The sequence below is a fragment of the Centrocercus urophasianus genome, unplaced genomic scaffold (genome assembly GCF_019232065.1).
Source record: "Centrocercus urophasianus isolate 14NV4802_14NV808 unplaced genomic scaffold, USGS_Curo_1.0 seq_11, whole genome shotgun sequence".
Lineage (NCBI taxonomy): Eukaryota > Metazoa > Chordata > Aves > Galliformes > Phasianidae > Centrocercus > Centrocercus urophasianus.
The window spans coordinates 48,304,706-48,327,147 of NW_024884253.1; the positions used below are offsets into that span (position 1 = coordinate 48,304,706).

Consider the following 22,442-nt stretch of genomic DNA (forward strand, 5'->3'; position numbering starts at 1 on the left):
TAGTATTATAAGTGCAAGTGAAAACAATGCGCTTGAAGTTAAATAGATTACATAAATACTTTTTTTTTTTCTTTGAGTAAGTAAAATAACATTTACTTAACTAATAATCAAGGTGAAATAGAGAAATTACTTGGAGACAGAGAAAACATTTTTGGTATTACAGAATGAAAAATATATTCCTGTAAGTAAAATGGATCCCTTGTAATATTGGCATAGATAAGGTATTGACACTTAACGTTCTTTTGGGATGTGTTTAATGAAAGCAACCTCACAAGTCATTATAACTTCCCAGTTTAATTCCACTTTTTCATGTTTACAAATGGCATGTTGCATCTAATATGTATGTAGGTCACTCTGAAACTAATGCCTCATATATTTCCATTGAAACTACAACAAATATAAAGAGTGCGATAATGCTATTTGATGGAGCAAATTTTCAGCTACATAACGCTATTCTTCAACACAGTCATTACTGTTAACTCCTATGCTTTTTTGCCAGTGATGAATGAGAGCCTACACGCCACACTTATAAACATCTGTACTAGCAGAGATGACCCCTTGTCGCCACTGCTGAAACACACTACCCACCACCTCACTGTGCTCACATTCACTGTTTGATCTCCATAAACATTCTGGAAATGTCGATGAATGTCAGTGGGTGCAATTTTTTCCACATGGAGGAATTTAATGCCACATTGCTTTGTGCACACTTCAATGTCAGACACCATTCTGTCAGACTGCCCCTCCATTGCCATTTGTTGCATGGTAACAAAATGTAACAATGTACTGATAGGAAGGTTCAAACTCTACTACAATGCCACTAACACAGAATCATGGAATGCTTTGAGTTGGAGGGGACCTTTAAGATCACCTAATTCCAACCCCCTGCTATAGGCAGGGACACCTCCCTCTAGACCAGGTTGCTCACAGCCCTGTCCAGGCTGGCCTTGAATGCTTCCAGGGAAGGGGCATCCACAACCTCAGCGGACAGTCTGTTCCAGTGTCTCACCACCCTCACAGTAAAGGATTTCTTTCTAATACCTAGATTAAATCTACTTTTTTTCCAGTTTAAAGTCATTTCCGCTTGTCCTGTTGCTATGTGGCCTTATAAAAGGTCCCTCTCCAGATTTCCTGTAGGCCCTCTTCAGGTACTGGAAGACTGCTATAAGGTCTCTCTGGAGTCTTCTCTTTTCTAAGCTGAAGAGCCCCAGCTCTCTCACCACGTAGGGGAGGTGCTCCAGCCCTCTGATAATCTTTGTACTCCAGGTGAGATCTCACAAGAGCAGGGTAGAGGGGCAGAGTCACCTCCCTCAACCTGCTTCTCACACTTCTCTTAACGCAACCCAGAATAGTTGGCCTTCTGGGCTACAGGCACACATTACCAGCTCATGTTGAATCTTTCTTCAACCAGCACTCCCAAATCCTTCTCCTCAGGGTTACTCTCAAGCCATTCTCCACCCAGTCTTTATCTGTGCTTGAGATTGCCCTGACCCAGGTGCAGGACCTTGCACTTGGCATTGTTCATGAGGTTGGCATGGACCCACCTCTCAAGCCTGTCCACATCTCTCTGGATTGCATCTCTTTTTTTTAGCGTGTCAACTGCACCAGTCAGCTTGGTGTCATCTGCAGACTTGCTGAGGATGCGCTCAATCCCACTGTCTGTGTCACCTACAAAGATGTTAAATAGCAGCAGTCCCAGCACTGATCCCCAAGGAACACCATTCGTCACTGATCTCCACTTGGTCACTGAGCCACTGACTGCAGCCCTCTGACTGTGACCATCATTCCTCTGATGTCTAGGGCCAACATAATAAAATAGACATTACTTCTGGAGTGGCCTTCTTACATTCCTGTCCATGTCTTTGTTCAGCTCTAATTAACAAAAGCAAAGGTTATGAAAATGAAGTCAAACTTCTAATCCTTAGTTTAGCCACTTAAATATGTTTTAAATCAAGTAACAGTCAAGTCTGAACAGTATAACTCCTGGAAGTAAAGACTGTTTGCTACTTCTGTTGACAGTTCCCCACTGTGTTCTTCAATGTGTACAATGAACTGATAGTAACAATCCATAATAGAAACAAGATAATTCTGATCCTGCTCCACAATAATCATAAGGTTACAGGACCATGATTTCAACTTGCTGATGCAACAGGGCACCTGCTGAAAAGATAAAGCAAACTAATTGTTGTAGTACAAGAGGGTGTTTTGAAGCCTTCTTTCAGTAGCTAACTAGTACTGTGACCCCACAGTGCAACAGCAAAAAGAGCTGGAGGTAGAACATGAAAATGGTGGCAAAATGCTGACAGAAGAGAGAGAAAATATTGATTTATGCCATGATCAGAAAGGAATTCAGATGAAGAAAGTAATTAGTATGAGTTTAGGGAATAAGAAGGAAATTAGGAGGTCTTGACTGTAGAGGTGTTAGTGTAGGTGAGATTAATGATTAAGAGGTTAAATATAATAAAGGAATACATTGAAAGACCAAAAACAGTATGTATCAGTGTAAAGAGGAGAATATCAGATCGTTGTGCTGTTTCAGATAGAATATCGGAAACATGAAAGCCAGAAAGGAGTCCTTTCATCTAGAATTACTTGGGCTTTCACTTGGGTTGTGATGATACAACAGACAGAACTAGCTTTGGAGGTAGGCTGAAGGTGCAGTGAGGGGGAATGGTGTGTAGGAGTCTCGCCCTCTTTCGTGCTCTACAACATTGAGAATTATGGTCTTTCCATGTAGACTTTTGCCTGTGTTATTACTTAGCTATGAGATTTGTGTCTTACTGTCATTTAACAGAATGATGAGTTTCTGTTCCTTGACCTCACACAGGTGCTTGCGTATTTTCATTTCTCTCCAATTATGTAGTAGTAATTACTTATTTATTGTTTTCTTTAAACTTTAATACATATATGAGAGCCTAGCTAACATTTTGTTTGACATATGTTAATGGCCACCTTACATCTTCATCTGCTTGAAGATAACTAATGAAACCTACTGGAAATTAAGGCTATAAATTTACAGCTAGGGATTTGAGTGTTGCTCTAATCAATATTTTGCTGGTAATGGTAGCAGCTTATTCTTGTGAAGTATGTTGGCTGTAAGATGGAGAATCAATGTCTGGAAATGAAAAACAGGTGTCAGGTTCGATGGGGACATTACTGTCATGATGTCTGGAGGCCAGTGGGTTGTGTCAGCAAACACAGCAGTAATTCTGTCAAATGCAGTTTGTGAGAAACTAATGAAAAAGTTAGAAACACTGCTTCTCGCGTGTAAGCTGGAGCCCTTGAATAATATATTAATCTATTCTTGTTTTTATCTCACATACTTTATGCTTCTCTATTCTTTCAAGCTGTGATCCGTAATACAAAATAAATGCTCTGTACATCAGTCTCATCTGCAGAAGTCCTGAGAGCTGATTTTGTTCCACTGTGGCGTGAGGAAAGCAGTGTAGCTCCAGAGTGGTCATGCAGTCTCTGCAAGTATTACAGAATTTAAAAAAAAATTTCAAATTGAGGAGCAGGGAAGGATAAATGCACAGGACAAATGCAAACACATTTCTTTATCAGAGCCATAGCACTAAAAGGAAAATGAAATAGTTGTTCTAAAAATATGATTTGTAATCAAAGATAAAAATGAATATCATTTTAAACTAAGTAGTAGGAAACTTTTCCCCAGTGTACCAGAAAGCTCTGATTCTGCAGTCTGTTTTCCTACACTAGTCCAACTTTTAAAACGCCTCCTAATAAGTATATAACAGAAAAGAATAAGTCTGATTAGAATCACTGAATCACAGAATCACAGGAGTTGGGAGGGACCTCAAGAGATCATCAAGTCCAATCCCCCTGCTAAAGCAGGTACCCTACAGTACTTTGCACAGATAGGCATCCAGATGAGTCCTGAATATCTCTTTAGACAGAGACTCCACATCCTCTCTGAGCACCCTGTTCCAGTGTTCTGTCCCTCTTAATGTAAGGAAGCTCTTCTGCATGTTAGTACAAAACTTCCTGTGTTCAAGTTTTAGGCCGTTACTCCTTGTCCTATTGCTACACACCACTGAGAAGAGCCTGGCCTCATCCGTTTGCCCCCCACTTCCCTTTGGATACTTACGTTTATCAAATCCCCTCTCAGTCTTTTCCCCAGGCTGAACAGACTCAGGTTACTCAGCATTTCCTCACACGGGAGATGCTCCAGGCGCTTTGTCTCTGTGGTACTCCACTGGACTCCCTCTAGGAGCTCCCTGTCTTTTTGGAACTGGGGAGCCCAGAACTGAACACAGTATTCTACATGTGGCCTTGCCAGGGCAGAGTAGAGAAAGAGGATGTCACCTTCCTTGACCTGCTGGACACACTCTTTTTAATGCACCCAAAATAGAATGTCTTTGTTGTAAAGCATCTTTAGTATTTGGTACACTCCAAGTAACAGCACAAATTCGGAAAAGGGGCAAAAGGGGCATCCTAAACTCACTAGCACTTTGCAGCTCTTCTGGCAAATGTAGACCATTCAGATCTGGCTCCAGACAGCAGTGGTGGTTCCAGATCGATCACTCACATTGCACAACTACCTACTTGAGGAGTTTCACTTTTCTCTCCTCTTGTGATAATGGAAGGTACACCAGTCATTCCATCACTACCATTGAATGCATCAGCAGCTGCTATAGCTTTCACTTCTAAACTGAGAAATATCATCAGTTTGATACCATGCTGATTCTCTGTGAACAGCCTTGGAAGATGTCAGTCACATGCTTCCAGCTTACAAATGGCATGTCTGTACGCTTGCAGTTCTTTGCAGCAGATATACATGACCTTTAATTCTAATTACATGTTTATAGTGGCAAAGCCACAAAGTCTTGTTTTTTTTTAGTGCAGTACTGCTTGCAGAAGCAAAGCAAGACATGACATGTGCAGAAGTGCTCTCTTGCTGAAATTTCACATTTCATCTGAGAAAAAGAACGAGCTTGAATATGCTTTAACTGAACTTTAAATTTTCACATCCTTTCCTCATCAAAACTACTAATAAATGAGAAGTGGTTGCTAAAGGTGCTCTGTCTTCAGGGCAGACCTCCAGTTAGGCACCCAGTTCACCTCATTCCAAAAGAGTACTCTTGGCATCTGAGAAAAAAGCCATGGGGTTTGTAAACAATTCTCATTTTATATATGTAGGTATCATTGTTACCTAGTCAGTAGGCCACTGAGGTAAACTTTACAAGGAATTGAAAAAGAGGAATATATTAATATTCCCATGCCTCCTAGAAAAATAAATCAGTATATTTCAGAAGCAGTTATTTTCCTGGTATATGTATACCTGTGATGCAAAGCAAAGGTTGCATATACAGAAATGAATTCTGCATTCAGTTGTTTTGTCTTTATGGTATTAGCTTCAAATGGAGTTGAATGATAATGCCTTTTTGATAGTGCACTTAGGTCTTAGACTCCCTAAGGAACCTTGGCATCCATCACAAAATCTCAGTCTTCAGCATTGTTTTGTTTTCCAGATCCGTAAACTTAATATCTCATCTTCTATCATATGCAGAAGCCATATGCTTCACATAGATTGGATTTTTTTTTGCCCAGTGGATAAATGTGGATATGATGCATTGTCTCACTACGGACCTCTTTGCTAAAGGATGTTGACAGCCTTTTACCTGCAGGAAAATGACCAGCTAATGCTGGCTCATTCACAGGAATGGAATCGCAGTAGGAAAATGACGTGACAAATTGCAGGACTAAATATGTCATCAGTCTGTTGAGACAGCCTTGTTGCTTGACCATCATGAATATCTTGTTATCATATTAACTTTGCTGTGTGTTCTGCATGCCTGTGGTTCCAGTTGTTTCCTGAAGAATATCAAAGCATCACGTGGGAGCATATACAAGACGGAATAATGTTAGCACCAAACCTACTATTGATTGAATTGTCAGAATTCACAAACTGCAGGGCTACATTGCCAGAGAAGCAAGGAGAATAATGGTTATGAGGAATGAAGATGTTTTCCTTGCAGAGATGCCTTCAGATTAAATTTGCAGACCAACTCAGCTGCCAATGTTATTTCTTAAGGACAGAGGAAGTAACTTCATGGAAGCGTCTCACTGCTTCTAGGAGCAGGGATCATAGTAAACTTTTGCTTTTGATAGGGAATGCTTTTATATCTTTTGTTAATAAAATAAATGTGTGTTGAGGGACATGTTTTAGTGGGAGCTATTGGTAATAGGTGAACGGTTGGACTGGATGATCTTTTAGGTCTTTTCCAACCTTGGTGATTCTATGATTCTGTGAAATGAATGTTTCACAAGGACACTGACAATTCAGTGTGGAAGGCATTCAAATGAATAGATTACAAAACTATGATTCAGGTCTTTGTTTCTGGTGTACTAAACTATTCATGCGTTATTTTGAAGGAATGCATTTCTCAGATATCATTCAGACTAGCTATTTTTAATCACAGCATATACTTAGCTAAGATTCAAGGTAATAGCAATTCTTATTATACTTACAAGATTTAACAAAACATAGAAAACCTACAGGACAAGACATTGAAACTTTTCACCTTGTGAGAGCTAAGTGATCATAAAATATTTACTGAAAGTGGATGCTGATGGTGTTTTGTCAAACTGGAATTGTTATGAAAGATTAACCATTATGTGGAGTAAAGGAAATCCATTAGGTAAAAATATGTGTTTAACAAAAAAGAGAAGTGAATTGAAAAATATTCTAAATGTGCTGAGTTTTTTTTTTGTAGATTCAAAGGCAAAGGTCTTACATCTGCTGTAGATACTGGGACATCTAATCCTTCATCTTCTCTTGTGTTACAACTACTAGGGTGCAAGTAGTTTGCAGATACCCAAGGCGATATGCTTCCCTTAGCTTTGTAACATTGTAATTTGTCTTCTGGTGAAAGGATAGATTTATTTCTTTATTTTTGTTTTCTGCTCACGAGACTGAATTCTGCCCCTGGTTGTGTACATTAGATATCTTGTTGCCTGAATCAAAAGGACAGAGTGTGTTCTACTAGTATACAAGATTGGAATATTAGCCTGTGGTCACAAGGTGAGCCATTTGCCATATGATGAAAGCGTTTCTATTCTGGATGCAAGCGAAGGAAACACGTTTTGGAAAGTAGAGTTAGTTGCAGAAAGAAAGAAAGCCTTAAGAAGTACCAGATTTATTTTGCAGTGTGCGTAAAGCAGTACATATTTGTTTTATATGAAGGACTTATGTTTTTCTTCAACCTCAGATATTATAAAATTAAGTTTTCTATTTCCACAGTAGTGTTGAAAATTATTTTATTTACAGGAAAAACTCAGGTGAAAAGCCATGACTACTCTCTGCCAAACAAGCATAGGGATTGTAGTGTCCCTATTCATTGCAGATTAAAACAATTGCTGCTCAATTTTTTCTTTCCTTTGGAGATCCTGGCTGGTTGGCCATTCCTTAAATCTCACCCTTTTCTTTGCTACTATTTGAATTCTGCTTGACAGCAGGGATGCTCAGCTGTTAGTGCTCAATGGAGCATGAGGCTACATTTCCTTCCTAAAATTATGATATTCCAGCTAGTCTAAGCACCTGTGCCTAGACCACTAAGCTGGCTTTGATTTGCAGCCTATCAGGACTTAAGATAATTCTAAAACAAAACCGTCATATGAATAGCCTATTCTGTATCACCAATGCTGATTGATAAAGAGAGTCTGATGGAGGACAAAAATCTGAATTCTCTAGTTGGTGAAACTGTTTCGGGTTTGGTTTTTGTTTTTGGTTGTTGTTGTTTGTTTGTTTTTTTAACAATAACAGGATTATACCGTGGTAACACCTGTCTGGATTATAGTCTTTCTTTGCTGTACTTGAGTTTGCATCTTCATACAGACTGTAGTTCTACTTTCTTTCTTTCCAGAGCTCTTACAAGGATTGAGTTCTATTTCAACCAAACTGCAAATCAGCTGTTTTGACTGTTTTCAATAAATTAGCGAAGGATATTAAATTTTTGAGTATATTACCTTTCTACATTACTTAACAATAGAGTTTGAGATTAAAAAAAATATATATATATTTATATATACACATATATACTGACATTGCCTCGTTTATTTTTGGATATGGAGATGTATTTTAAATCATTAATGTTGCCCTATAGACTGCCAGAATTAAATATACACATGTACTTAGTTGCACATGAGTGAGATCTGCAAATCACAGCTAGATTTTTGTAAGACAAAAAGCTATGCCTATCTCTTAATTTAATACTAGGGTCGTACACAAGATAACTACAGAAGATCTAAGACAGTACCGGCATTGCTTGATCACTTTTATAGTTTTATTGAGAAATGATAAAATCTTTTCATTTTTACAATTAAAAATTAGGTATTTATGACTTTTAGTGATGTCTGTGATACTGTCTGGCATTTATCTGACTAGTAATTAAGTTTTAATAATGGCACTTTTTCTTTGTGTGGTAATCTTCGTTGTTATTACTGCATTAGGCAAGGAACTCTGTACTAGTTTGTGTTGGTTGCTTGCCTTCAGAATGCTTCAGGTGCTCTTCAGTCTTCTTTCATTAAAGGAAATGGAGAAAGCTCAAATCTGCTTTTATAAATTTTCTTTGAGGACATTTCAAGCAGTGCCCCAGGCAAGAATGAATTATTTGTGTATTTATGTATGACAGCCTTCATACATCTAATTCCATTGCCTCCTTGCTAGTGCTATATTCATTTTGTTGGCCATGTGCCTCCTTGCTGACCTAAGAGAGGGCTTTACGTTAGCATCAAATGAACTATTTCTATTTTTTAAATTTAAAATGAGTTTCAAATTCTGTTGAAGCAAATGGGTACATTTTCCGTAGTTTTAAAGAGCTTTTTCTTTGTACTTATAGTGGAGTGGTGACATTTCAGCAGCACACAGTCTTGTGTAATCCTGTGGTCTGGTGAGGGTATGAAATAGGAGTAAGAAATGATGTGTCCATGGTTGTAAATATTAGAATTTACTTTTGTCAAGAGATTCTTGCAACAGGATTGAAACTTCAGTCTTTTTTTTTTCATGTCATCGGAAACCATAGATGAAATTATTGCCTTATTTTGTGTGAATTCATGGGGAGTAGTTTCGTATGTGGATCATGATTAACTTGTGAAATTGTCAGAAGCTTCCCAAGGATTTGTTCTGCCATTTATAGCTAACTTCTTGTATGCATTTTTAAACACGTTTATCTAGAGAAAATTTGGGGGATGATTTGGCATTAACTGGAAAAATAGATGCCATAAGTATGTTCAATGCTTTTTTACTCTTATTAAAGCCCTCTTACAAAGATGTAATGTAGCACATGACAGTACTGTGGTCACCATCTTTCCTGCAGTATTTGTACATTGAATCACAGTTCTAACTGGTAAGGCATAAGACAGAAAGTTAAAATCACATGCCCCAATCTCCTGTTGTTAGTAACAGTGTCACTTTTTGATTCTTCTTGATGATGATTCTTGATGATGATGAAAAAGATGAGAGCGGAGCTCTTGAGACTAATATTTTTTACCTCTTTTACTTAAACCAGTATTTCAGCCAAATTCTTGTTCTCTATAGAAGGGTTTTTTTTGTTTTTTTTTTTTTGTTTCTTTGTTTTTTCTCTTATTTTAGCTCTTAAACCAAGTTTTCTACAGTGATAGTGTTCTGATTCTATTATCACATTATTCGAGAATGGGATATTTTTGTTATTACAAGCTGGTGTTAGAAGGAGCCTCAGATCACATAATTAAATGAATGCATTTGGATTGTGCTGAATTATAATACAAATTGCCAGTTAAGCAGTTTCATAATGTAGTCTGCTAAGTTTTTTCTTCTCTTCTGAGCAAGGAGAGATGGACCAGTCTCTCCAACCCCTGTTTATCTGTATTCTTATTAGAGAGATTTACTAAAAGGCTGAAGTGAACCTAAATGTATTTAAGTCATGTGAGGGTCTTCTGCTTTAATTCTAAAAGCTCCTGATTAATTTTTTTCTTTTTAGTTGTGGACTGCCCTTTACTAGAATACTCGTGAATATGATAGTGAAATCACTATCAAATAAGGAGCAGGAAAATCCTGGTCAGAATACCCTGCCTAAGATTTAACAGTGATGTGCTTTAAGGCTGCTTGAAAGTTCTGTGCACACAACCTCCCTGTTTAGTTTAATTCTTAATTGAAGCCATAATTCTGTAACATATTCAACTAACTCTTTAGCAGGAGTGAAAAATATCTCTCTTCAATAATTTTGCAGACTAGCAGAAATGTAGTTATCAGAAGAAAAATATTCTTTCTCAGATACTTCCTTTTTATATGTCTTGAGTAGTCTTTTGTAGTTTTAAAAAATAATATTGTTTTAATTACCATGGTTACATGCTGCAATTGCTGATACAACAATTTCAGTGATTTCTTTCTGCTTCAGTACTTAATACACTGTGAATTCATCAAAAATGGAACAAAAAAATCTTGTATGGTGCAGAATTTCTTGTCTATTTCAGTCTGCTTTTTGCAGAGGTCTCAATTTTGTATTCTTCATTCAGAGAATGCTCACTTTTAGTTGTAGCAAGCGTAAATTTTCAGAATACCAAACCCACACATGGTGGCTTAACTGTGGCCATTTGACAGATGCCTGTTCTGCCTTTTCTGCTCCCCTTCACCACAACAGGGGGAGAAAATAGGACAGAAAAGCTTGTGAGTTAATATTTTTTAAAAAAATTAAAGGAAGGAAGAAAAAAAGAAGACTGAAGTAAGAGAGCCCACTGGTGGCGTTTAGCTTCATACAACATGATTGTATGAGTTGGTAAGAGCCCTCAGCACTAGAATAGCCAGAGGTGTGCACTGAGTTTCATGTGGCCTTCCTTTTAACTGTCAGAACTTACTGAAATGACAGTAATATCTTATGATGTAATGATGTGAAGCCATCTAAGTGTTTTACAATCAGAGGATTTCGTTATTTTAGTTTGAGCATCCAGTGGCAATTGCTGAAGCCAGAAACTAAGTCTAAGTTTCAAAATTCCCAGTTCAGTATTCTTTTCACTAAGCCATATTACGTGAGTAAGCCATTATCTTTGTGAACAGTATCTACTCATATAGACTGTAGCTGATGGTTTGGATGGTGCGGGTGAGCAGATGACCTGCCTTTGACTTCAGGTCTCTACAATATTCTCCTTCTGACTTTTATTCCCCTCAATTTTTCTCTTTCTTTTGACCTTTGAGATCCAGCCAGACTGACCTTAGAAAAGTTGTGCGCCGTCTAGTACACAAATGGCAATTAATGTTTGTAACATCTTACTAATAACTATGTTCTGTTTTTTCAGATCATTACTAGAAATGAAATTCTGAATATCTTAATCTCATTTACAAGTCAATGAAATTATTTGTTCCTACAACGACCACTTATTTTAAAATGCAATTCTGCTACTGCAGATTTGCACAACCATAAAGCAACGGCTAGGTTGTCAAGAAGCGTCTAGATTAAGTTGGTGATACATCATATGAATATTTCTAGATTTTGTGCGCATCTGTGCACTGAATCCAGCAAGCCATTTTTATGTGCATATAAACTACTGACAAAAAAAAAAAAAAAAAAAAAAAAAAAAAGCATCATCATCATAATTCAAGATTCTCCACTCCAAAACCATTTTGTAAATGCGAAAGTGGTAGCTTTTCTATTGTTGCCATTTCTTTTGATTGAGTTCTGACTTACAGATGGGAGCTTACATTTGCTATCATGCAAATGTTAATGTTAATACTTAAAGATCAGTGTGCAGTTTCTATCTTTCTGAATACTTCCTATTTGCTAAAATTAAACTATTTTAACACTTCAGTTTTGAAATAAGAGCACCTCTATGGATATTCTGTGACAGAAAACTCCAACAGCTCTTAATTTTAGATACTGTAAGGTCTTGTTGCTTTTTATAGCTTTGGGGTTTTCTTGCTTCCCTTTTACTCCCTTCAGATTTGTTGGTGAAAAGCACCCTTAAAGATGAATACCGGAGCACTCCACAGCTCCATGTAAATTATTATCCTGAAGATTTTACTTTCATAATTATGATACCAGTAGGGGAAGGCCTGCAATCAACTTCTGGGCTTGGAAAAAAACAATTGTATGATTTCTATCAGATGTCAGCGATTTATAAATTCAAATTGGAGCAAAGTAGGAATACTGTCTGTATAGCACTTGCTTTTTTATTTCCTCATGTGTGACCTTTTTCAGAGTAGCAATTATTTTCCATTAGTTCAGATCAATTGGAAAAAACAATGCTTAATAGACTTCAAATCCTGGGTCACTGGTGATAGTATTAGATAGTTTTCAGTTTTATGTAAGTGCTGTCATATTCAGTTCCACACACAGTTTACCACACCAGCTTATTTCTGGTTGACTTTTGCCTGTCATATTTTCTAGGTTTTCTTGAAGCTGTGTGTTGAGACTAGGGTCTGGGGTTTGTGTGTGTCCAGTGGAGCTGGCCTGTCTCAGAATTAAAGCAGGGACCCGTCTTTGCCCCATGAAAGGAGTGCAGACCTGGGCCCTTTCCGTTACTTATGATGACAGGTACTTAATCAGCAGATTTTGCTTTCCTGAATATGTTACTATGCTTGTGGTAGCATTTTATCTCTCTGCATCTGGATGATATGTCAGTCCTAGCTGTATTTCCCTGGGAATGCTAGGACTCTTTTATACCTTGTAAGTTAAAAAAAGAAGTTTAATATGAAGGACTTTACAATCTGCTCTGCCCCTTTTTCCCAGCTCTTCTCCTTTCTCCTCCGGTGGAAGTCTTCTTCCTTGTTGCACATGCATATGAAGCAAATATGGGCTGGTATTCTCTGTATTTCATAGTAAAGTATAACAGCATGAATTCACTTCATCGGCAAACATATTTGCTTATGTTTGCTTTTTACAGTGAATGGTATATCAGAGAAGTAGGTCTTAACAAACTGGTGGTGAATAACATCCTTAGCCATCAGTGGAACAGTCAGAAAAAAGCATCCAAAGAGGTACTGAAAAGGCAGCTATCTAAGGGAGTTCTTCAAATAATTTTCTAGATGCTGTGATGTAGCAGGAAAAAAAAAAAAAGACCCAACAAAGTCAACAGCATGTGGTCTTACCATATGTACTCTTCAAGCACTTTAATGTGTAAAGGCATTATGTGTAAGTACTGAGCAGAAAATATAATGAACAAGAAATTCCTTTAGAACAAGGTGGTCTGATACACAGAAAAAAGCAGAAATGGCCGCATCTGTATCATTCATGTCAGTGCCTACCTCAGTCTGTCGTGAGACCTCAATTGCAGCTTCCCAGTACTTGAGGGGAGCTTATCAGCAGGAGAAAGTCAGACTTTTTACACAGCCAGGTAGTGACAGTATGTGGAGGAATGGACTTAAATTAAAAGAGGGGAGATTTAGGTCAGATGCCAGGCGGTCTTGTCACAAATTTAAAAGGCAGTCTTCTCAATTTACATTACTTACCTCTCATTTGGTACTTACCAATTAGTTTTATACATTATTACCCATGTAGTAACTAGCGCATAATTGTGTAGTAGAAAGGGAAAACATCCCTTTTGACATATATGTAAGTTCACACAGAATCACACAGAATCACAGAATCACCCGGGTTGGAAGGGACCTCAAGGATCATGTAGTTCCAACCCCCCTGCCTAGCAGGGCCACCAAACACACACATTCAGATCAGGTTGCCCAGGACCCTGTCCAACCTGGCCTTAAACACATCCAAGGACGGGGCATCCACAACCTCCCTGGGCAGCCCGTTCCAGGGCCTAACCACTCTCCTTGTATAGAACTTCCCCCTAACATCCAACCTAAATCTTCCCTCCTTCAACTTGGATCCATTTCCCCTAGTCCTGCTGTTGTCAGCCCTTTTGAAGAGTTTACAAGTTCAAATTTTCTTCTACCAGGTGATACAGAGAATCTAATTCATTTATCAAGTTTATGCATTTGAGGGGTATTTGTCAAAATCAATCTCGCTGTACATCACTTGGTTAAGGTTGATTGCACATGTCAGATTAGAAAGAATGGTAAATATTCTTTTTAGATGAGTAACATTGATTGGTGGCATTTTCTCTTTTACGTAGATTTATATGACTGTGGAGTCCTGTCATCTGGGTTCAGTAAGGGCTTGTCCTTAATCCCCAATTCAGCAAACACCACTGTATTTAATGACTTTGAATTAATGTGATTTGTCAGTAGCAATAGGACATGGTGATAACCAGAACGTACTGCTATATCTTATTCTGACTGATCTATGATAAGCATTGCCCATTTATTCTTTTGTACAACATAATAAACAGTCTCTGAAATTCTACTTTCATGGCAGGTATTGAACAGCTGAAGCCTTCACTAATTTACACAGTGACTTTTTTTTTCCGGCTGGCTTCTGAAGCATCTGAAGAAACTGTATCATAAAATGTAATGAGTTTGATACAAAAAAAACAAACAGTGCATGCTTTGTCGTTGATACCTTTGACATTCAAAAGGTGATTAGGTTACTTGCTGTACAGAAATGCACATACTGTGTTAGTGTTTGAAGAGTACAGTTTGTCATACTACAATGTCAAGGAGGTACTTGAGCCATTTCCAGAAACAAAAGGCTAGAAAAATATTTTTTGCTCACACTAGAACTTCTAAATGTTCCTACTGATCTCCTAGGTTCCCTTTTTTTATACCACTGAATGGAAAAATATATGTTATGTTAATGCCATTTCCCTTTTCTGCAGTCTATTCATTGTGCACGATCAAATTATGTCTGTTCTCATGAATATGCTTAATGATGCATAAATGTCTTCTTTAATTGCAAACCAGCCACCTGCACCATCTTTTAGTGTATCTTGAAGTTTCTTTATTGACTGCTTATTACCAGATGGTTTCATGTTCAAGGAATACAATGTTGCTGCTTGGTAACTGAAGAATGTGCATCAGTTGGCCGCAGGAGCAATTCCCTCAGGCCTTCAGCTTCTTCTGAAGCCTTTGCCTTCCCAAATAAAAGCTGCATCCAAGCTGTAGGCTTTGTAAATTCGTTTGGAAGTCTACCTATGCCAGCTTCTGAGGTGCCACGGGTGTGGAGGAACAGATCTGATCAAATGATGAGAATATGTACCCAGGTGTTAGGTCAGATGATAATGATACCTACTTTGTCAACATAAGATGGACATGCAGTAGTCAGAGAAAGAGATGGCACTGTAAAACTGCGGTCAACTCTAAAAAAGGCTTAAAAACTTGTGATAGATTCAGTGGAAAGAGACAATTCATGCAACAAAAGTCACTGGACTTCTGTATTCCTCAAGCACTGCTTATCTAGCAAAGGTAGCATCTATCAGAAAGAGGCACTTCCTTTGCCATCTGACCTTACTAATTCTTTTTTTGCTCTGAAAGAGAGGTATTTCAGTTTTTCGCTTCTTGTTGGTTTACATACTTATGAGATTCCTGGGGTGAAGTTGGGATAAACTGTCATTGCTATATATGTGAAGTGAAAAGTATATGTCTGTACTCCTTTGTTTTTCATTTCCTCGTTAGATGTATGCTTCCTTCATGCAAAGGAAAGAAAACCTTAGAACACTTGCTTGTCTGTCTTTCAAACTCTCTAAAATTAGCTTGTCATGAAATGTAAAACTAATGTGTAGTTGTAAAATCCACTGCCAGCATTTTCCTTACTACTGGCTGATGGTTAAGTAGATTTAGAAATGAAAGGGGTTATTATAAAGTGATTATTGAATAGCTAGGTATGTCATTTTAAACAAGCAACTAAAATCTCTGTTGCAGATTCAGAATGTAATCTTGTTTGTATCATGTACAGCTAAAATCTGATTTTGATTGTGAAGGAGTAATCATATAATGTAGGTAATTTAACAAAAAGATATCCAATTTTGTTTTTATTTCATTCTTTATTTAAATATATTGGAATTTAAATGACTCACCATCTAGAGTATACCTATAAAATGACAACAACATAAAGAAATATTAGATTCCATTTGCTTTGGTTCCGTTTTAAACTTTGCTATGAAGTGAGAAGTTCCTATCAGATCTCTCACAAAAGGAAACATCATATAGAAACTGATACTTAAAAAATGCTTCCAGCTTTGAAACGATGTTGTTATTGGTGATGAGACCGGTATTTTGCAACTGTGAATTTCAGTCTCAAGATTTAGCCTCAGTGGGATATGTATAGCCATGAGTTGGAGAATGAGAGCTGAAAGTGCTAAGGAAATGTCCTCATGCAGGATTATATAATTCATTCATGTTTCTGTATCCAGTGCATGTGACACTAAAAGCTTAAATCCAAGGCCTCATTTAGTTTCAAGCAACAGCTATACTGATTTTTTTTTTGTAATTTGTTAGCCGATGCTTTGGACACCCCTCAGAATGTGCTTTCAATGAATGTTCTGAAATTAGCTCAACATCTTGATTCTGTCCCAAGAATTTGTATATTTTTAGCTTGTATTTCAATTAGAAATACCACACAAGGAATTCTGGTGATAAGCTGATATTATTACTTCTGATCCCTCCTGGAAAATGGAGACCTGTACCATATCTCGCATTTGAGCCTGAGAAGAAATGAATGAGGATTCAAGTTGTCTCATTTTACTACTGTGAGCTATAAGTGCATATTTTAGCATTTTCTGAGGTCCTGCAGTAATTTTATTTTGATATTCAGTTTCTTTGTATGTATATAAACTAGGGAAATACTATTGTCATATTATACAATGACCCTCAATACTCTTTAAGTCTGGAAGAACTTGGAAGGGTGCTGAAAGGGTGCTCACAGGCTGCTGCTCAAGTTGCACATCTCTCTGATAACTTTAGGGTAGCTGTGTACTCGTGTTTATCTTCCTTTGCTGGCATTTTGACAGCAGAAGACGTTTACCATAGGATACAATTAGAAACAAAAAAATACGTATGTGTAACTGTTCCCTCTTTGTCTGAAATGCAGGTGACTGAAGTTCTGCTGTCTCATAGCTCTTTCTCTCATTAGTTCTGAAACTGTGCTGCGTCCCAGCATTTTCTGAAATGGGGAATACTTCAGGAACACTGATGGAGGAACTGCTTTAATGTGGGAGTTGTGTATTTTTGCAGGAGGGCCACGTTCTTTTGGAATTGCTATTAGCAAGTAATAGTGAAAGAGATGCTAACTATCTTCTGCAGTCATTTACTTTTACCAGAGTAATCTTACTAGCTATTGCTATTAATTTCCATTACTGCTCTTCGACACAGTATTTGGTTTCACTTTAAAACAACTGGACTCCACAGGACAATTACATCAGCTTCATCTTATTATGACTTTGATTTCACTAATTCGTTTTCTAAAATAAACATACATGTTAAAATCTAAGAAATTACACTGCCCAAATTCTTGCCTACTGTTTCTTTCCACAGTCTGCAGTTTGCAGTATATTGGAAACTGTAAAGCTAATAGCAGATTTGATCGGTCATGATATTTTAAGCAAAATAAAGTTCTTGAATTTCAATTGGTTGTTGAAGAACTTGTAAAAAAAAAATAATAATTACAATGATATAAAATCATTCCATTGCTGTTTAGCACGATCTTTCACAAAACTCTCCAACCAAGTTTGCAAATAACCTCACACTGTTTGCTGCCATGTGTAGGTTGGATATAATCAAGTGGGCCAAACAAATAAAACAGTGTGCCTACTTCCTCATTTGGTGTTGCCTATAAATAGACAAATCATTAGATTTGTGTTTTAAATTATAGGCAGGTATTGTTATTTTGACAGCAGCTGGCTCATAATGCTGTTCACCTGAAGAAAAAACAATATTTCATTACTTTGTGTTGTACCTTCCTGAAACATAGCACCTGAGTTAACGGGGAGCAGCAGGGCATCTGCTTATCTCGAGAACTGTAGCATGAGTAGAGGTGTCTAGCTTTATAACTTCTGCAGGTGGAATTACACCAAAGAAGGAGAAGTGTGGATGAAAGACAGTGTGCATAAGTACATAAAAAGTAAGAGTTGTGATTTCCGTTCTTAAAAAATGTTCAGGTCTATAATGTTTTAGTTTCTCTGCAGGGAGAAGGAAACATTCTGACTCCTTATTAGTATTTTTCATTTGTTTTTTTTTCTGGAATGCACTTCAGATTCAGTAGTGACTGACAGGTTGACCACTTTTACCAGTGCTGGTGAACTGTTAGAGCATGTGTTTGAATGGCGACACAGGCATTCTCATTTGAAACAAAACAAAGATGTAGCTCTGATTCAGCAGACAGAATAAAGTCAAAAGTGTGTTACGGTCTCTGTCACTGTAGTAAGGAAGTTCTTTGCAAAAAATAATGAAATTACGTGTGACACTGATACTGATGCTGGACTATATGACTCCCATTTATCTCATAAGGAATTGATGTGACAAGATTGTAAGGAAATCTGTGACAAAGCCAGTCCAACCTCACATTTGATTATCGCCATTTTATTTTCACTTCAAAGATTTGTATTTGGTGATATCTTGGATCTCAGATAATCTTTTAATTGTAAATGCTTTTCTTATTTGGTTCATCCTTTACTTCCTGTGGAAGGGTAATAGAGACCAATGTGGAATTTAAATCACAAGATTTATTACAGAGATAATAACGATGTTATTATTTTGCCTAGACATGCATTCCTGTTGGGGCAATTGTCTGAGCTGTGTTCAGATGGAGCCAGCTGAATGCGATGCTTTGTCTTCTGGATGGTATCCAACATGTATCAGATCTCTGCTGCTACTGGGGAATCACAGAGGGGCCAGAAATCCTCATACCTCTTGTGTCTTGGTTTCATTTCAGTAGATCTCTGATGAAAATACAAAACTTCCAGCCTAAGCTTTCATTCTGAAACCACATTTTGATGATCAATCCTAAAAATACAACAAATGTCTCTCTGTGATTTTGAAACTGAGTTTCTGAAAAAACATTGTATTTGTAGTAAGAGGTAAAGTGCGAAGTTCCTAAGAAATGAGCTGCCGTAGAAATGGATCCTATCTGTCAGTCTCTGCTCCATACTCTCAGGAAAACAGAGAGGAGTAGAGAAAGAGCCAAGATGACTGACTAAATGGGATGCTAAAGTGCCGGGGGCTAGAACTGGGCTTGCTGGTCCCTCAGGTCAGAACTGCAACTGTTAGACTTCCCTGTTTCATACCTGCTGAAGCCAGCAGGAGAAGAACAGCAGGAAAAACGCTTCAGGCACTGTCGGGGGAATTGGTAAGAAGTACCTGATGCATCTTTAGGCATGACAGGCTGTGCTCTCCTCTGGGAGGACAACCTCTTCTTTTTTGTACTGGTAGGCCTCATTTTCACAGTTCTCCTGGTTTGTAGCAGTGAGGCAGAAGAAAATAGATGGAATGCTGAGGAGCAGCAGAGCATCTGTTTATCTAGAGAACTGCAGAGGGAGGGGAGAGGTGTAGCTGAATGACGTCCCTGCAGGTGGGGTTCCTTTCCCCAGCTTTTGTTGCAGAAATTGTTGTTTTTTGTGGCTTTGTCATGTTTTTAATTAAAAAACAAACAAACAACAACAAAAAAAAACGTTACCTTATCTTCTTTTTTTTTGTTGTTGTTGATAGTAAAACTTTTTCCCTTCGTCTTGTTCCTTCTCAGCTAGCTATGACCAAAAATAGTTGGGTACTTGGAGCATACAGGTCTGTTGTGACTGAGAAGTGAACTATACAGAGCTAATATCGTCATGTCTGTAATGAAGTCATATCTGGTAATCAAAGAAGAGCTGCATTAGAAAGAAAAACAAAATAATGCAAATAAAGTAGTGTTTATTCAGGAATTTAGATTTGTTTGATGAAAAAATAATAAAGCCTGGTCTGTTCCAGTAATTTTGAGACCTTAGAAGTGACATGGAGGAAACCAAATGGGTGAATTCTTTTGTGTACAGCCCAGCATTTTGAGAGGCTCTTTCATAGACAGGCCTTTTTGGAATATCTGACGCCACTTTCTCAGTGGGCATGCTCTGTAAAATTACTCCACCTGGTACAATTAACATCCTGCTTTATTTTTCCTTAAGTGTTTTCCTTTGCTCTGACTTAGTTCTTTTTATCTTACCTGCCTCTTTCTCCTTTCCACTTAAATGCTAGCATGGGCTGGGTCATGCCATGCTTGACCCATACAGGGCCCTCTCAGCTGCATCATCTCTGAATGGTAAGAAAAACAGACACTTCTGTGTCACTATCTGATATTCTGGATTCCAGAATCAAGTCAGGAACAAAAGCATTCAAGGTTTTTGCCTTGTCTGATGAAATTTATCCCATAAACATCAACAAAAGCTATATTGTTTCCAGCTTTTACAGCCCAATCTCTTTATTCCTTTGTCTGTTTTATTAGAGTAAGAATGTATATGTCATTCTCATAGCAATGACTTCAAGATTTAACTGGATGACTAACTTGTACTTTTATTTAAGTTAGCGGGGCATAAGAATATCTTCCTCCTGGGTAGAAATCTTGAGTAGATTTTGATCCAGTTTCTTGTATAGCCACTCAATTTCACTTTTCAAATGCCATGAATTAGTTTTATGGTTCTAATAAAATAGATTTCTCAGCTCCCCCATGAATTTTCTGATGTGCATATTATGAAACTATGCAGACTGATCCGTATTCTTGCAGCTATGAGCTTTGTTCAACTGCTTAATGTTGTGTGTCAGGGTCACCTTAATTTTGTTGATTTTCTAGCCCTACTTAGCCCATCCAACTGGTGATACAGTTCCACAGTGCCAATCAGATGCACTTCGCTATCCATAGTCTCACCTGAATGAAAAAATGCTTAGAATCTGATACGAAACAACAAACAAACAAGCAAAAAAACCTCATTTTTCATCAGATTTGTCTGAGTTATGCAGAAATGCTGAAGGAATGTATGAAACTCTTAGAGATTTCCGGTCTTTGAGGTTCGCCTCTCATTAATCATAACTTGTAGCAAGAGCAAATACTCCAAACATCATGTTTCTCTGCTAGGGTATCTGAGTTTGGAAGCAAATAAATGACTTTACCAATTTATCCTTTGTGTGGAAAATTTTACTAGTCTGTTTGCCAGAAGGAAGATTAGGATTAGATATGTTACTGAGTTTGTTTTGTTTTGCCATTTTGTCACCAATTGGGAAATATAGTACACTGGTGATCAACATGTTTGGATAGTGGCAGCTAAGTAATTAAAAAAAAAAAAAAAAAAAGAAGAAGCTGGAGGATTGGAAAATAAGAAAACAACGCTGCTTTGTAGATGTACAGAGAACAAGCAATTTCCTAACACCTTTTCTTCAAGGAGCTAAGATGAATGATGTCTTTGAACACGCATTCTAAGGAGGGATTTTATTTAAAAAGATGAAGTTCTGTGTAAATTGTTTAGAACATTCTTGGTGAAGACATGTTGATTAATAAACATTAAAGAAGGAAGATGCATATTAATTTGTTTATGTATAAGAGGCTTCTAGCTCATTAAATGTCTTCTAAGCATTTAACTAGTGAAGCAGTGGATAAAAACAGACATTGTCTTTAATCTTATTGCAGGTTCCACTATGAAAACAAATAGATTATTGCTAAGTAGGTATGAGAGTTCTACTAATGACATTCCTTTGAAAATATGGCGTGTCTGCCAGATCAATATTTGAGCTGTAATTCTGTGGAAATTTGGGTTCAGTTTTGTAACTCAACTGCTGGGACCTATAGGAATTCATAAATTTTAACTTCATCAACAACAGTGGTTGGATAATTAAATTGTTGAAAAATTTCTTGTTTATAGATAGCCATCAGTTCTTGGTATGATTTTGTTAGATATCATTTATGCCTGGTTATGCTAAGAGTTCTCTAGGAACGTTCGGTTGCAGTAAGGTATGACTGACATTCCTTCTTTCAGTTGTTTTTTTTTTATTCTTTACCAAAATATTACTGCAAACAGGTTTTTGTACTGTTTTAGATGTAGTTAAAAAAGACAAGAAAGAAGCTAGTTACAAGTAATGTTTATGAGAAAATAATCCTATAGACCATTTTAAAGAAATCAGAAAATTGTCTTAATGTCCAGGCAATGTCTAGATGAGTAAATTGCTTTCAGTCTAATTTAAAAACAAGTGAATAAGAAATAAGAAACACCGAACACTGGGGGGGAGGGGAGGGGATAAAAACAGTCCTGGGAGAAAAGCAACACATATTTGCAGATTTTCCCTAAAATTACCTTTTATTTTTAGATACCTATTAACTTGAATGACGGCTTTTGCTTTGAAAGTGTTAACATATTAATTTGTAATGAAAATTGCAGTTATTTTTTGCAGGCAATAAATGGGTAAAAAGAGTAAACATTATTTAAACTACAGTTTGAGTTTAAAGATCAGTTTCTGTTTTTTTGTTTCCTTATAGTTTTTCACTAGGGTCACTTCTTTCTCCATTACTCGGTGTTTTGCTCTTACTTTTCTTTTGACTTCTTCTATTGGCATTTGTACTATGCGAAGAAAAGAATGGATGTTTCAACTTACATGTCAAATTTGTAGA

At 37.3% G+C, this 22,442-nt stretch overlaps 1 protein-coding gene across 12 annotated transcripts in view; it reads left to right on the forward strand.

The window, feature by feature from the left end:
* Positions 1–22,442, forward strand: part of PTPRM (protein tyrosine phosphatase receptor type M) — a 451,289-nt gene that overhangs the window by 219,457 nt on the left and 209,390 nt on the right. The gene's annotated exons all lie outside the window — the stretch shown is intronic.